Source organism: Varanus komodoensis, unplaced genomic scaffold (assembly GCF_004798865.1).
Source record: "Varanus komodoensis strain SLA01 unplaced genomic scaffold, ASM479886v1 scaffold19, whole genome shotgun sequence".
Taxonomy (NCBI): domain Eukaryota; kingdom Metazoa; phylum Chordata; class Lepidosauria; order Squamata; family Varanidae; genus Varanus; species Varanus komodoensis.
Window position 1 is genome coordinate 10,205,827 of NW_025335550.1, and position 12,924 is coordinate 10,218,750.

At 52.1% G+C, this 12,924-nt stretch overlaps 1 long non-coding RNA gene across 1 annotated transcript in view; it reads left to right on the forward strand.

The window, feature by feature from the left end:
- Positions 1-1,162: 1,162 nt before the first annotated feature.
- The window catches only part of LOC123022271, a 12,896-nt gene continuing 1,134 nt past the window's right edge, over positions 1,163-12,924 (forward strand). Inside the window, exons 1-2 of the long non-coding RNA XR_006414504.1 lie at positions 1,163-1,318; positions 4,357-4,456. This is a non-coding gene — a long non-coding RNA (uncharacterized LOC123022271). The remainder of the gene's footprint in view (positions 1,319-4,356; positions 4,457-12,924) is intronic.

Genomic DNA, 12,924 nt, shown 5'->3' on the forward strand with positions numbered 1-12,924 from the left:
ATGCAAATCGCCGGCCCTGCCTCCGGCCCCGCGGCGCGGCGCGGCGCCCACTCTCCGGCTGCGCCTGGCGGCGGCGGCGGCGGCGGCGCAGCGAGCAGGGGCCCCGCCAGAGGAGGACGCCCGGCGCGCAGCGGGTGAGTCGCGGCTCGCCGGAGCAGCCCCGGGACCCCGGGGCGCTTGGGCTCCTCGCGGCGCGCGCTCCCTCTCGCTGCCCGGGTGGCTTGCATCCCGGGGGGAGCGGGGGAGCCGGGGGGCACCGAAGAGGCCGTCCCTGAGCTCGGGCGCGGAGCTGGCGCCTCGCCCCGTGTTCTGCCCCTGCTTGCTCTGCGCCTCGCCCCCCTTGGGCGCAAAGCTGGGCGCTGCCCGGGCCGGGCGCTGCCTCCAAAGTCCGGCGGGCCGCGGGTCCCCCGCATTTCCCGGAGCGGCCCCAAGAACTTTCCGCCGCCGCCACGCCTGCTCCGCAGCTCCTCCGCAACGTGGGGCAGCGCTCCGGCTGCGGCCGCCTTCCCTCCGGCACTTTCCGCATCCCCGCGCGCCTCGGGCGCCTCCTGCCCTTTGCGAGCGGGTGGGAGAGCCGCTTCCCCAAGCCGCGCTTCCCTGCGCTCGTCGGAAAGCCCTGCTCGGCAGGGGCTCTCCGGGGCATCACCCAGCTGATCATGGCTGCAGGCGTAGAGTTTCCCCCGGTGCCACTTGCGGTCCTGGAAAACGAGCTGTGGGGTCAGCCTTCCCCAACTCGGCATTGTGCAGGCGTGTTGGACTACCACTCCCCTGATGCCCAGCCGGCCTTCCTCCTGCACCTTCCTTTCCGTGTGAAGCAGCTATCAAAATTTGTAGTCAGATCTTTCTCCGGAGCTCACGTGTGCCATTGCACTTCAGAAAGCAGGCTCATTCTGGGGGTCCAGGTCCTCTCTGTTCCCCAAGAGAAGGACATGGCTGGGCATTCAAGGAAGAGTGGTGGGGGGGGGGGGTTGCCCCCCCCCCCAGCATCTGATGTCTGAGATGCCTGCCTCACTCAGCCTCAAGGCAGGGCCAGCCCTGGATTTTATTTACGTCATGTTTGTTTCAATGGGCTTGCAGAGCAGAGACTTTCCCTGTGGGAACAATTGCTTTTAGGAGATATCCCCTGTAGTTTTCTGTACTCTTTTTAATGTTTGTAGATCTTTCCACTTAGAAAATTAAATGGTTAAAAATGAGGATATTGCATTTCACAGTAGTTTTATGTAGCCTCATTGATTTCAGATTTAAACTCTGCCAAGTCAAAATGTTGGCTTTCTTACACAGGCAGTAAATGGACGGAATGGGCACCGGTTTTTAAAAGGTAAGGGCGTGACCAATATGCTTTTCTCTTCCATGTTCTGCCACCCTGGCAGCTTTAGGATGAATGGTGTGTGCTCTTTTTTCTCAATGACTCTAAAAGGCATTGATATTGATATCTAGACTGAGTTTGCCTTCGGACAAAAGAGAAACTTGTCCTAAGAAATTATGTAAGGATCCAGGGGAAAAGAGGATTTCTGGAAATCGTTGGCTAAGAAAAATGGTTAAGAGTTAAGATCAGAAATGACCGAATAGAATAGGTCTGATGTTCTGGCCATAACCAAGGACTGGACACACTGCCTTGGTACAGAGCTTCACGCATCTCTCCCTTCTTGGAACCTGTGGAATCAGGTTTCATTTTGGAATGAAATGCAGGGCTTTTCCACTGCTGACGCCCTTTGATCCATTGAATAACGTAATGAAAACAGGAGATGCTCGTGTGGAACCACAATGTAGTCCACAGTCAGCCTTTGCAAAAAGAAATTCCAAGACAAGATCGACAGTTTTCACCTAAAGATTTTGTGGGGATTTCTCAGTGTGACGTCCAGTGTTTGCTGCGGAAAACGAATGGGCACTGAATCCCGCCTTCCATCCGCATCTTTTTTGGGCACTGTAGGAAAAGAAAGCTGCGCTACCGAGGCATTCTTCCTCATCTTCATCTTTTTCTTCACATGCCCATATAGCTCAATAGCCAAAGCTCTCTGGGTGGCTTCCACAAGACGGAAACTTTTAAAAAGACAGTATTAAACATCCATGCAAACACAATTTAAAATCAAACAATTTAAAATCAAGCAAATCGATAAACAGCACTTTTCAGTTTTGCTGGGCTGTCCTGAAATATTGTTCAGAAGGTGGGGCTGGCTCGGAATACGAGTGTCTATGATTCCGAAGGTGCTTAAAAGTAAGCTCTGTAAAAGAATGCCAATGTCACAACTTGTACGGTGACTTCTGGATGTGTTCCACATTTAATTTTATGTTTTTATTGGCATCATTGCTACTCCACCCCTGAAGCAAAAGGGCTCCCGGTGCCACTTATAAAGATAAGATAAAGATAAGTGGCCTTGCAGCCTTCTTCTAGGATTGCAACCTAATTTTAAGAGAGGACGCAAGAAGCACAAGGAAGTCATGACCTCTCTCAGAGTCAGGATTGCTTTTGTACAGAGGTAGAATTGCCTTACGCTGAAGCAACCAGTGAATGGCCCAGGAGGCCGAGATGCGCAATTTGGTGGTCACCGTTTGTCGTTGTCACTGAAAGGTCCATGTGCACCAAACAGGAGCACGGCAGTCTGAAATGCCCTACTCTCTGTGTGGCAAGGTGATAGCTGGAGGAAGCACCATCTGTTGAATTTCCGCCTGCCGTGAAGCACGCAAAACTCCCGCCAGAAAAACATGCTAGAGACTGTGTTGGAGGATTGCTGTAGTCTGGTGCAGGAGAACGTAACTTTTTGAATTCCACAGGATTCCTCTGCAATTCTCACAGGGCTTCATGCTTCCACAGCCGTTTCAGTTGCTAGAGGAGAGCATTTCACCTACTTTTTCTGCCAGAGTTAGGAAAGCTCCTTCAGCCCAAGGACTGAGTTCAGCACAGGAGAAACTCTACAAAAAGTACCAGCAAGTTTAGCATCAAGCTCTTATTGCCAGTGACAAAACGCTGGAAAGGAAGGCTTCAGGATGGGGAGGAAACCGGCACAAGAGCTGGGAAACTACCTGTGGACTGATACGCAGAATGGGGTGGAGGCAGGAGGCAGGGGGCGTGGGAACCCCAGAGGACGAACGCAGGACCCCAGCAAGGGCAGGTTTAGCCCCAGGAGAGCTGATTTTGGCCCCCGGGGTGATGCTCCCCCCGCTGCCGTGTGCCCTGCAGTCACCTTGGCAGCTTTTGTGTACTGAGCTACCAAACACAGAGAAGCTGAAATATCAGGGAAAACACACGCTCCCCTCCGAGCTGAGAACTCAGGTGATTCTTGCCAGCCGCACCTGCAATGGGACGCGTCATGTCGGTTCCCACCCCCTCGCGGGGGCAGAATGTCAAGCCGTAAATCGAACAGAACCAGCGTTTTATAGCCGGCTGCCGCACTGTGTAACGGCGGCATCATAGCAACCAATCAGGGCGTGAAGATTAAACGCAGGTCTGCATCTCGTGGGTCACTGAGTTAACAGGCTGTTGTCAACATGTTCTCCGCGCTGTCCGGTCCTATAAAGATAGCAGAGGTGGGAAGGAACATTGTCCGCTAGACCGAACCTCACAGAGATCTGACTGGGTAGGCCTGCCAGTGGCTACCAGCTGAGATGGCTGCCTCCTTGGTGTGGCATCCAGAGCACCTCTTCCCATGTGCGCTGCTTTTCTGCATGTGAAAAGGGGGGCAGAGGAAGGTTTTTCTGCTAGCCTCGTGGTCTTCCTATTGGCGGTAACATCAGGTAAAAATGTGGTCCGAAAAAGAGGCTTTGCCTGGGTTCACACAACACGAAGCCCGTCATGGGTGACAACCCAGCATTCTCAGGCGAACTCAGACCAGTCTCATGGACTGGTTGTTCATGAGCAACTAAGCCATCCTGACAAGCCATGGTTTGTAGGGGTTGTGGGGCTCTCAGTGGGGGGTTGTAAAAAAAGGGGGGGGTTATTGCCAGTGTGGGTCAGGGAGATCTGTGAATCTGTCCTCACTTATGCGGGAAGGTTTGATGAGTAGTTTTCAGGGTGCGTTGAGGGCTGCCGAAAATCAGCATGTGCCTGAACCAGGCTCAATGTGACAGATCGTTCAGTGTTGGAGCGTTAGAGCGCAAGAGGTGTTCCTATGTATTTTCCTTGAAAACTTTCTGGTTTGAGGGTGGCTTTGAAAAGCAGGATCAAGCCGTTGGATGTTAGAGTCTTCCTTTGCATGCTTCGGGCTGTTTTGCTGCCATTTTATAAAATAAAAGGTGGTATCCATCGCAACACTGCAGGGAACACGCCTTACATGCATTTCCCAGCTGGGCAAACAGTTTTCAACGCTGGGCCGCTTCTATTCATGTTCGAACTAAAAAAAATGCTTTCTCACTTTCCAGCATCTAAGCAGCAAAGGAGCAGCGACGGACATTGCATCTTTGACTTCTCCGACATGTTAGAAGGAGGAAAACATGGGCCTTAGTCTCTCCTGCCTGAAAGGTAAGAAATCTTCTTTAGCAAAGGCCTGCGATGCTGAACTCCGAGATCCCCATTCAAGGCTGGTCCACCAGGAGGGCCCTGGAGGACTTCCCAGAGGAGCAGTCCTCTCCCCTGGCCACCCGCCTGTTTGTTGTTCCCTGGCATAGCCATTGTCCCTCCATTGGGAAAGATCTCCTAAAGCTTAGCTCGTGGTGGGAAGAGCTGGAAGATAAAGCGTTTTGGCGTTTTGGCTGCTCTCCTTCCCGTTGGCCCTGCCCACTTCTGCTTTCGCCCATGAGCTTATCCAAAGCGCAGTTTGTCCCCCAGGTTGAAAAAGGTCTTACACCCTGGCATAAGCCAGCACTTTATAGTGCAGCTGAACCTTTCAAAGGATGCCCTGATAATTCCCAAATGTTTCCCAGAAAGAATTAACTCCAGCAGTCTAGCCACACTTTTAGATGAAATGTAACCTCCGTATGAATGACTTTACGACTTGAAACTGGGCATAAAACAAATCTGAGAGAGGGAGAGGTGCTTTCTCAAGCTGGTTCTCATCTCTTGGAACAAGGAATGTTGATTTTGGGAAGTGCCTGTGTACAAGGACGAGAACTGGGCCAAGCTGAAAGTAATCGGCTTAGATATTTATCAGTAAAAATGACTCTTTAAAAGAGGGAAAGCTTCAACAATTAAGCATTTTTCTTTGGGTTTTGAAAGTTGATAAATGTCGTGATTACGCTTCAGTGTAAACCAAGCAGTCCCTGAACATGTGCAGAGTACCTTTCTCTTATCCGTGTGCTAGTCCACTCTTATTTGTCAGTTTGGGACTGGGCTTCTAGGCAACTTGAGCTAAGAGTGCATCTTTCTAGAAATCAACTACCCATCAGGAATCTTCCCTAATGGATCAGGTCTGACAGTGGCCAAATTCTACCCTTCCGTCCTTCCTTCCTTCCATCCTAAAACTTGGCACATGTTCCCACCACTTTGACTCAGGCCGTGCAATCTGATAGTGGAATTTTATGATGGTAATAAACATAAGAGATCTGGAAGGAATGGCCAGAGTTGCATGCGATGTATATATTTTTCCATCTAGTTAAAACCCAACTTGGCAGAGGCAGCCCGGCCTGCTAGCTCGTTCCAGGAACGTGTACCCAAGAGGCCGGGGGAAGAAGGGAACGGTCAGCCGCCCATTCAAGGAGATCAGGAGACGCGGGGAGATCTGCGGCCAGTTCGGGGCCAGCCCTCTCGTTGGGCAGGATGAGCCGGCTGCCTCGGGCAGCAGGTGGTGTGGGGCAGGCAGCAGGGCGGAGGGGTTGGAGGGCACACAAGTTGCCCCGACTCCTCCAAGGCACCTGGTGACCACAGGGGAGCGTTGTCCCATCCCTGGCGCCGGGCAAGAGCCAACCGTCTGCCCAATGTGGCGTGATAAGGGAAGGCGCCTGCTTCCCCCCAGCTTGGACAGGCAAATGTCCAGTTTCTCCCCACTGCCCTGGACCGCAGGAGACCCCAAAGTGTGTCCGTGGCAAAATTGTCTTCTGCTGAGCCACAGAAGTGGATCCGTGGCACAGTTCTCCTGGTAGAGAAACTCATTCGCATGCCGGGACACGTGGCCTGGTCCCCGTGGGGGCCTGAATGTGCCACGCTTCCAACCTGGCGGGACCCTTTCGGGGTGGCCGAAAGGAACCCGGCAGCCGCGGAGAGATGCTCAGTGGTCCCCTCCCACCACATCCGAACTGGGTGCCAACGCCATTCGCAGAGTCGGATCCCTCTGCCTCTTTCAATGTGCTGAACTCTCTTGCTGGGTAACCGGGACAAGTGCTGAATATTGCATCAGCCATTAGCCTCTTACGGCCGCTCAGGGCCGGTGCCAGGGCGTGCCAGCTGCTTCCGCGAGAGCCGAAGGCTGGGCGCCCGCTGCCTGCTTTCCTCCGGGAGCGGCCTCACACTGTGCCAAGCGGGGCCGGCCCCCTCAGGGAGCGGCGCTTTGCAGGGTCTCTTGAAAGCCGCCTCCCCAGCAAGACGCGGGGGGCAAGGGAAGGGCTCCCCGGTGCCGCTTTAGCATCATGGATTATTCATTCGCTCTTTGGGATGACATTCAATTAACTCAGCTGCCGCTGCTCCGTTCAAAGCGGCGAATGGCCTGCAGGAGCCCTTGCTCAGCCCGGTAGGATCAGCCCTCCCTGGCAGGGTCCGTTGTGCCTTCCAAAGCAGGCAGAAGTCCCACAGGTGATGCTTTTGGCAATGTCAGCACCTGTGGAATTTCTGCCTGCCGGACCATATACCGCTGTGGTTGCAGTTTGCCGTACCTTACTTTTTGGTCCTGGGAGATCTGGCCTTTAGATGTTTCAAGGCGGTGTGTGCTCGAGTTTTGCTCTTTGTCTTGAAGATCTCCGTTTTCCAGCATGGCGGGACTGCCGGGCTGGGTCCAGCTGGAGCAGGGAGGAAAGGGTTGCATGGTGAGCGGGCAAGGCGAGTTCCTGCCACGAGGGGCAGAAGCATGTTTGCTTGCTTTCCTGCTTTCCCACTTCCTTGCTTTAAAATCGTTGTATCCCACCCTTTACAATGTCCCAGGAGGCAAGGGAACCCAGGAGACCCGAGTTCGAATCCCCGCCAGCTGCACTCTTGCACAGATGAGAGTGTCCCCCCCCCCCCCCGCATCCCCGCGGGGTCACCAGACGCCTGAGAGGACGCAGAGGCAAGCCCTGTGCGCCACCTCAGCCTCGGCCCCCCCGGGAGAATGAGCGTGCGAGGAGCATGAAAAACGGAGCATTGCAGAAACGATGCGTCCTCTTCGCACACGGGCAGGACGTGACACACAGACATCCCTGGGAGGAGTCGTGGGGGTCCTCGAGCAATGCAGGGCTCGACGGTCGCGCAGAACGCTTCCTTGACGGGGGCTCGCCTGAGAGGAGCCGGAGGAAGCAGCTCTTAGCTCTTTGCAGGAAAGAGCCGTGTGTGTTCAGAGTAGATTAAACATGAATAATGTAGGTCCGACTGCTCCCAGCACAGGGCTGGCTCCCTGCATTATGCACGCCTCGCGTTCCAATGCACAGGCCAAGGCGGGCGGCAGCTCCCGGAGTTCCGGTTCTTGGGAAGCGGCTTCTGTCTGCGCTCGCTTCCCTGTCAGTGGCGGATGCTCCTCTCCTCCCTCTAGCCCGTGAGGAGACCCCCTTAGCCCGGCTTCAGGATGCAGGGGCCCCGCTCCACGGGGGCGAGCTGGGACGCTCCCAGTGGACCCTTTCCAAAAAGTGCCAGAGACCAGCTGCCTTTACGCTGACAAGCTGAACGTTTGCAGGCTACGAGGCGGAAGGCCAAGACCACAAAGCAGGTCAGTCCTAAGAGCCCTTTCAGTTGAAAGAGGCACCTTTTGCCAGCTCTGCTGAACAAGCTCTTGGAAGCCGCTCCTCGGACTCCAGAATCGCATTCCCTAGGACGCCAGCTCCCCATGACCACTGCCCCCTGGCAGGCCCTGTAGGTGGATGGCTGAACCCATCTTGGCTCACTCCTCATACACGAGTTGCTTTAATTAATTAATTAATTTTTATTAAAACATTTTTATGCCGCCCCATTCGCCGAAGCCTCAGGGTGGCTTACAACGATAAATTAAAATAATTATAATCTTAAATTTAAAATATAAGCATTAGATTAAAAATACAAAAATACAATATAAAATAAGCTGCCCTGGCCAGATAATCCCTTCACCCCGGCAGCTGCCCTTCTCTGCTTTCCCCAACTCAGGAATGTCCTCTCCCACACAATAATGCATGATTCTGATGGTGTTATTTTCAGTTCTTTTCCTAAATATGCCTACCAGGGACTACCTTTTCCACAGCTGCTGCAGACCGGGTGGTGGACAGCAGATTAAAAAATGAAAACGTTGGTTTAATGTTAAACCGAGCAAGTGCATCTGCAAAAGATGACTCCTTCCAGCTACATCTTGGGTTTGCTAGTCTGGTGTGTTCTTCGTTCACATTGTTTTGACCTGTATTCAGGCTGGCCGCCTGGTCACACATCCTTCAGGGGTCTGGTGTAGCGTGTGGATGATACCCAGGGGTCTCTCCTCCACTTCCCCTTGTTCCCATCATTTAGCCCCTGAAAGGCACTGGCGAGTCTCGGCTGGTGTTTGCCACAGCTTGGGACTGAACGAGGTTCCAAAAGGCTGAAGCTGGGTCCGGACAAGATGGAGGTAGTGTAGGAACGGATGATCCAGCGGGGCCACCCCAGGGTCTTGGCGGGCACGGCCGAGTGGCTCCCCAGGGCCCACGTGCTTCTCGCTCTCAGCTGCTGGTTTGCTCCCCTGCCACTCGCCCAGCCAGACGATGGCCAACAGGTGAGAAAGGAGCGGTTTGCACGGCCTCCGCGTGGCGAGCAGCGCACGCAGTGGGGCAACAGAACGGCATCGCACGGGATCGCTCCAGTCTTGGCAGAGGTGGGATGGAAGAGAATTTTACGTGCAAAACGGCATGCTCAGAGGGTTTTGTAAAGCAGAGCTGGGAAATGGCAGAGGGAATGTTAATGGTCGTGCCTCCCAGGTGAAGAAAAGCACACGCCCACCTGAAGCATCCTTCCCATGCGATCCGCGCGTCGCCCGGCTGCTCCACAGGCAGTGCTGAAGAAGATGGGGGGCAAGGCAGAGGGGCGAACGTGGAGCCACGGAGGAGGGGGTTCATCGAGGGCGCTTTGCCCTCCAAAGCCGGAGCAAGCCACGGGGAAGCTTTCCCCTGGAAGGGATGCACAAGGCCAAGCTTGTGAATGAAGAGTAATGCATAGCCTGGACATGCCCCCATCCGGCGCCACTCTCTGGGTGACTAACGCGTCCGGCCACAGCCCCAGTTGCAGGACTGTGCACCAGAGAGGCCTTCATGGACCCCCCAGAAGATCCATTGTCATCAATAACAGATGAGACGAGCATCTTGCAACCTAACGGCCCAGCAAAACTCCTCTGCCGTAATGCGGTCGCATGGCGAGCCAGCGAGGGAGGACAGGTGAGGAAGCTCCCCTGGGCTCGAGGACTCATTCCAGCTCCAGGTGCCCCTGTTGGTCAGGAGTTGAGCTCCCGGTGAAATCTTGTGCAAACATGCTTCCATGCTCCCCGGCAAAGACCCGTTCACACCCTGGTTTGTGTCATGATGGGTGCCTGGCAGACTAAAGTGGGCAAGGCTGCGATCCTAGGCGAGCATACTTCGAACCAAGCCCTGTCGAACCCTGTGGAGTTTACTTCCAAGTAAACATGCTTAGAGAGAGAAGTGTTGCAATGCTGTTTTGATCCAGAGAAGCATTTTCTCTCCACCCCTGCAAATCAAGAACTTCTGTATGTGTACGTCCAAGAGCACATTTCTGTTGTGACAACAGAATGGTTTCTTAAAGATCTCTTTTGCTGCTAGTCCTCATGGATAGACGGAAGCCCAGAAGAGACTAGGCAATATTTTCTCAATTAGAAACTAGTTCAGGGTTCCTGCACAGATCACTCAGTAATTAAGGGTGTGTACTCAGTGCTTTAAGAAAAGCCTATCTTCCATCTCTGCTAAAAATAAAAGATGGTGTTTTATCTCGCCGGGAATTTCAAACTTCTGAAACAAAGAATAATTCCCTTCTGAAGATCATATGTTTTGCTCACAAAGTGAAAATGGTTGATTCATTTTAAGATGAACATTTTCTACATATTTAGTAGATGTGGGCAAATTTGCTTCTCATTTGTGGTTACAGGAGAAGCACCCAGTTTCAGAATTACTGTTGTTTCTTTTTCGTTTATTGGAAACATTGAGCCCTGTTACGTGCTTGCGGGCAAGCAAATGCCTTCAGTTCAAGGAAGCGCTCTCTCGCCACGCAACATCCATAAGGCAGCCTGTTGCTTATCTGCTGAAAAGTTAGTCCTGCTGAACACCAGTGGGACTTACTCCCAGGTAAGCGACAGAGTGGCCTGTAGCGATTCACCTGAAAGCAGGCCCTGCTGAACTTGACTGAATGCATTTACGAGTTGACAGGCATGGGGTTATGCTATCTAGCTCATTTATTTTTTAACATTTAAAATTTTGTTAGGTAAAAGCAATGCAAGGCAATTCATTAATTGGCCGATTATTTTAATCGCCTACGAGATTTGGGTCAAGTAAAAAGGGGCCCCTAATAAATCAGGCCAAGGATTTTTAAAAAGTATTTTTAGAGTAGAAGGATTCCTTAAATTCTCCAAGTGCCACCTTATAAGATGCGTTTCCCAATACCCACATGAGAGGGAAAGAAATCTGCCTCTGTGTCGCATCAGCACCTAATGCGAAAAACAAAGCATTTTTCATCTGAACAAATGGGAAATGACCTCAATCTGGAGCTGCAGGAAAAATTTCATGCATCAGGCGCCGGGGGGGGGGGGGTGAAATACCTCCCTCCCTCCCTGCTGCATCTCAGGAGAAGCCAGCTGTTCTGCTATCCAAATATTATGAAATCATACAGGACAGACTCACGCCCCATTCAGCCAAGGGCCTCCTTCCTTGGTATTCAAATGCTCGAAGTAGACACTTAGTCGCATTCTAAAATCTTTTCAATTCACTAAGCCAGAATAAAAACATCTTGGCTTGGTGCTCACAATTGCTAGCACCAGTTCAAGTCATGCTGGGCACTGTTCTGATGTTTGACACAGGTTCCCAACAGAGGCAAATACTAGATGGATGGATAGGTACATGTCCATATTCTGTCCCGTAACAATAGTTCCTTGGCAGCTTGCACAAGAAAACAAGTATGATAATAAAAACGTAACATCCCTGGAAGAAGAGCGATGTCTTCCCTGAAAAGGAAACTCTGTGGGTACCCGTCCCTCTGTGAGAGCACCGTTCCGCTAGAGAGGAGCCACAGTGGAGAAGGCCCTGTGGCTTTAAGGAACTCTCTGTGGTACTGAACGTACTCTGGGTTGTGTTCAGGACCAGGGATAAGCTGCTTGGATGGCACTGGCTGCACCCTCAGCCTCGCAGTCTGCCCAGTTTCGTTCTCAGCACCGCTCTGTTGTTTCCGAAGCAGGACTGGAACAGGGAGCTTATGCAAATCACCCTGGCTATTAAATAGCATTTATAGTTGCACAGAGACTTAGGCTAAAATCTTGAAAGGATAAACAGCTACCATCTATCATTCGGTGCTCTGAAGATCCTGCCATGCTCTCTCGCTTGCAATTTCAACGTACATCATATCATCATCAATCATATCCGGATGCCAATTCAACTCATAAGCCTTATACTAAATCTTAGATTAATGTTTAGAGCCAAGATGCGAGTACTGAATTTCTGCAGCAGTGCCTGCGACCTGGCACAGGGCTTTCTGTTATTTTTTTTTCCTGTTCTATTTGTGATTTTTTTGAAAAGAAGTGTTTGCAATATTCTAATTGGCATAAATCTTAGTTTTATCTGTGAGCCGATCGCTCTCTGTGCGTGAGAAAGTGCACAGATACACAAGTGTAGACAGATGCTCACACACAGAAATGCATGCCAGTGCGGACACCTCCGATGTCCACAAGAGGGCAGCCTTGCGACATCTTTGGTTGAACATTGTGCTTCTAGGAAATCACAGCGTGTTAGGGGTCATCGAAAGAAATATAAAACTTGCTAGGTAGCTGTATCTTATTGCTGGATGCATCATTAATATTCAGAGCAACACACCTGGCTAAATATAGAAGGGGTCGCCTTTACCATGGAGACGCCCCACGTAAGAGGGCTGTCAAGACACGCTGCGAGCTGGGTACCGAAGCATGGCCCAGCCATATGTCCAGGCATTTGTAGAGCGATCCATCTTGCAGGATTAGGGAGCGGAAGACCTGCCAACGTCACGGGGCTGAGAACACACGCAGTGGCAGCTGCGAGGGCTGGGGGGCCAGGCCAGGCCGGGCCTGACGAGCCAAGCTTAGATCGCCGCCGACAGGTCAGGGGTGCAGCGTGGGAGAGGAAAATAGCCTTTGAGCCTGGAGCGGACGGGGCAACCCCAACGGGCTCCGCGTATGTGACCAAAAACACACCCTTCCCTGCTCCGGAGGAGCATGTGAATTCTCATTCGCTGTGTCTGCTTTCGAAAGCTGCTCTTGGGCGTTTTCTGGCTGCTTGGCAGAGGAAGAGGGAGGTGCGTTTCAAACAGCAGTAAAGGCTTCTGTTTAGAAGGGGCAGAAATGATGAGCAGTGCAGAAAAAGGAACTCAGGGCTTTTTCAAAATTGTCTTCTTTTCAATGGTATTTTACCCCTCTATTAGGGTTAGGGGTGTGCACCAGGGTAGGGTTAGGGTTAGAAAAACGAGGTGTCCTGGCATGATTTTGATGGTTGGAACGTGTTTAGAAGGGGCAGAAATGATGAGCAGTGCAGAAAAAGCCACTCAGGGAGGGCTTTTTCAAAATTGTCTTCTTTTCAATGGTATTTTACCCCTCTATTAGGGTTAGGGGTGTGCACCAGGGTAGGGTTAGGGTTAGAAAAACGAGGTGTCCTGGCATGATTTTGATGGTTGGAGCGTGTTTAGAAGGGGCAGAAATG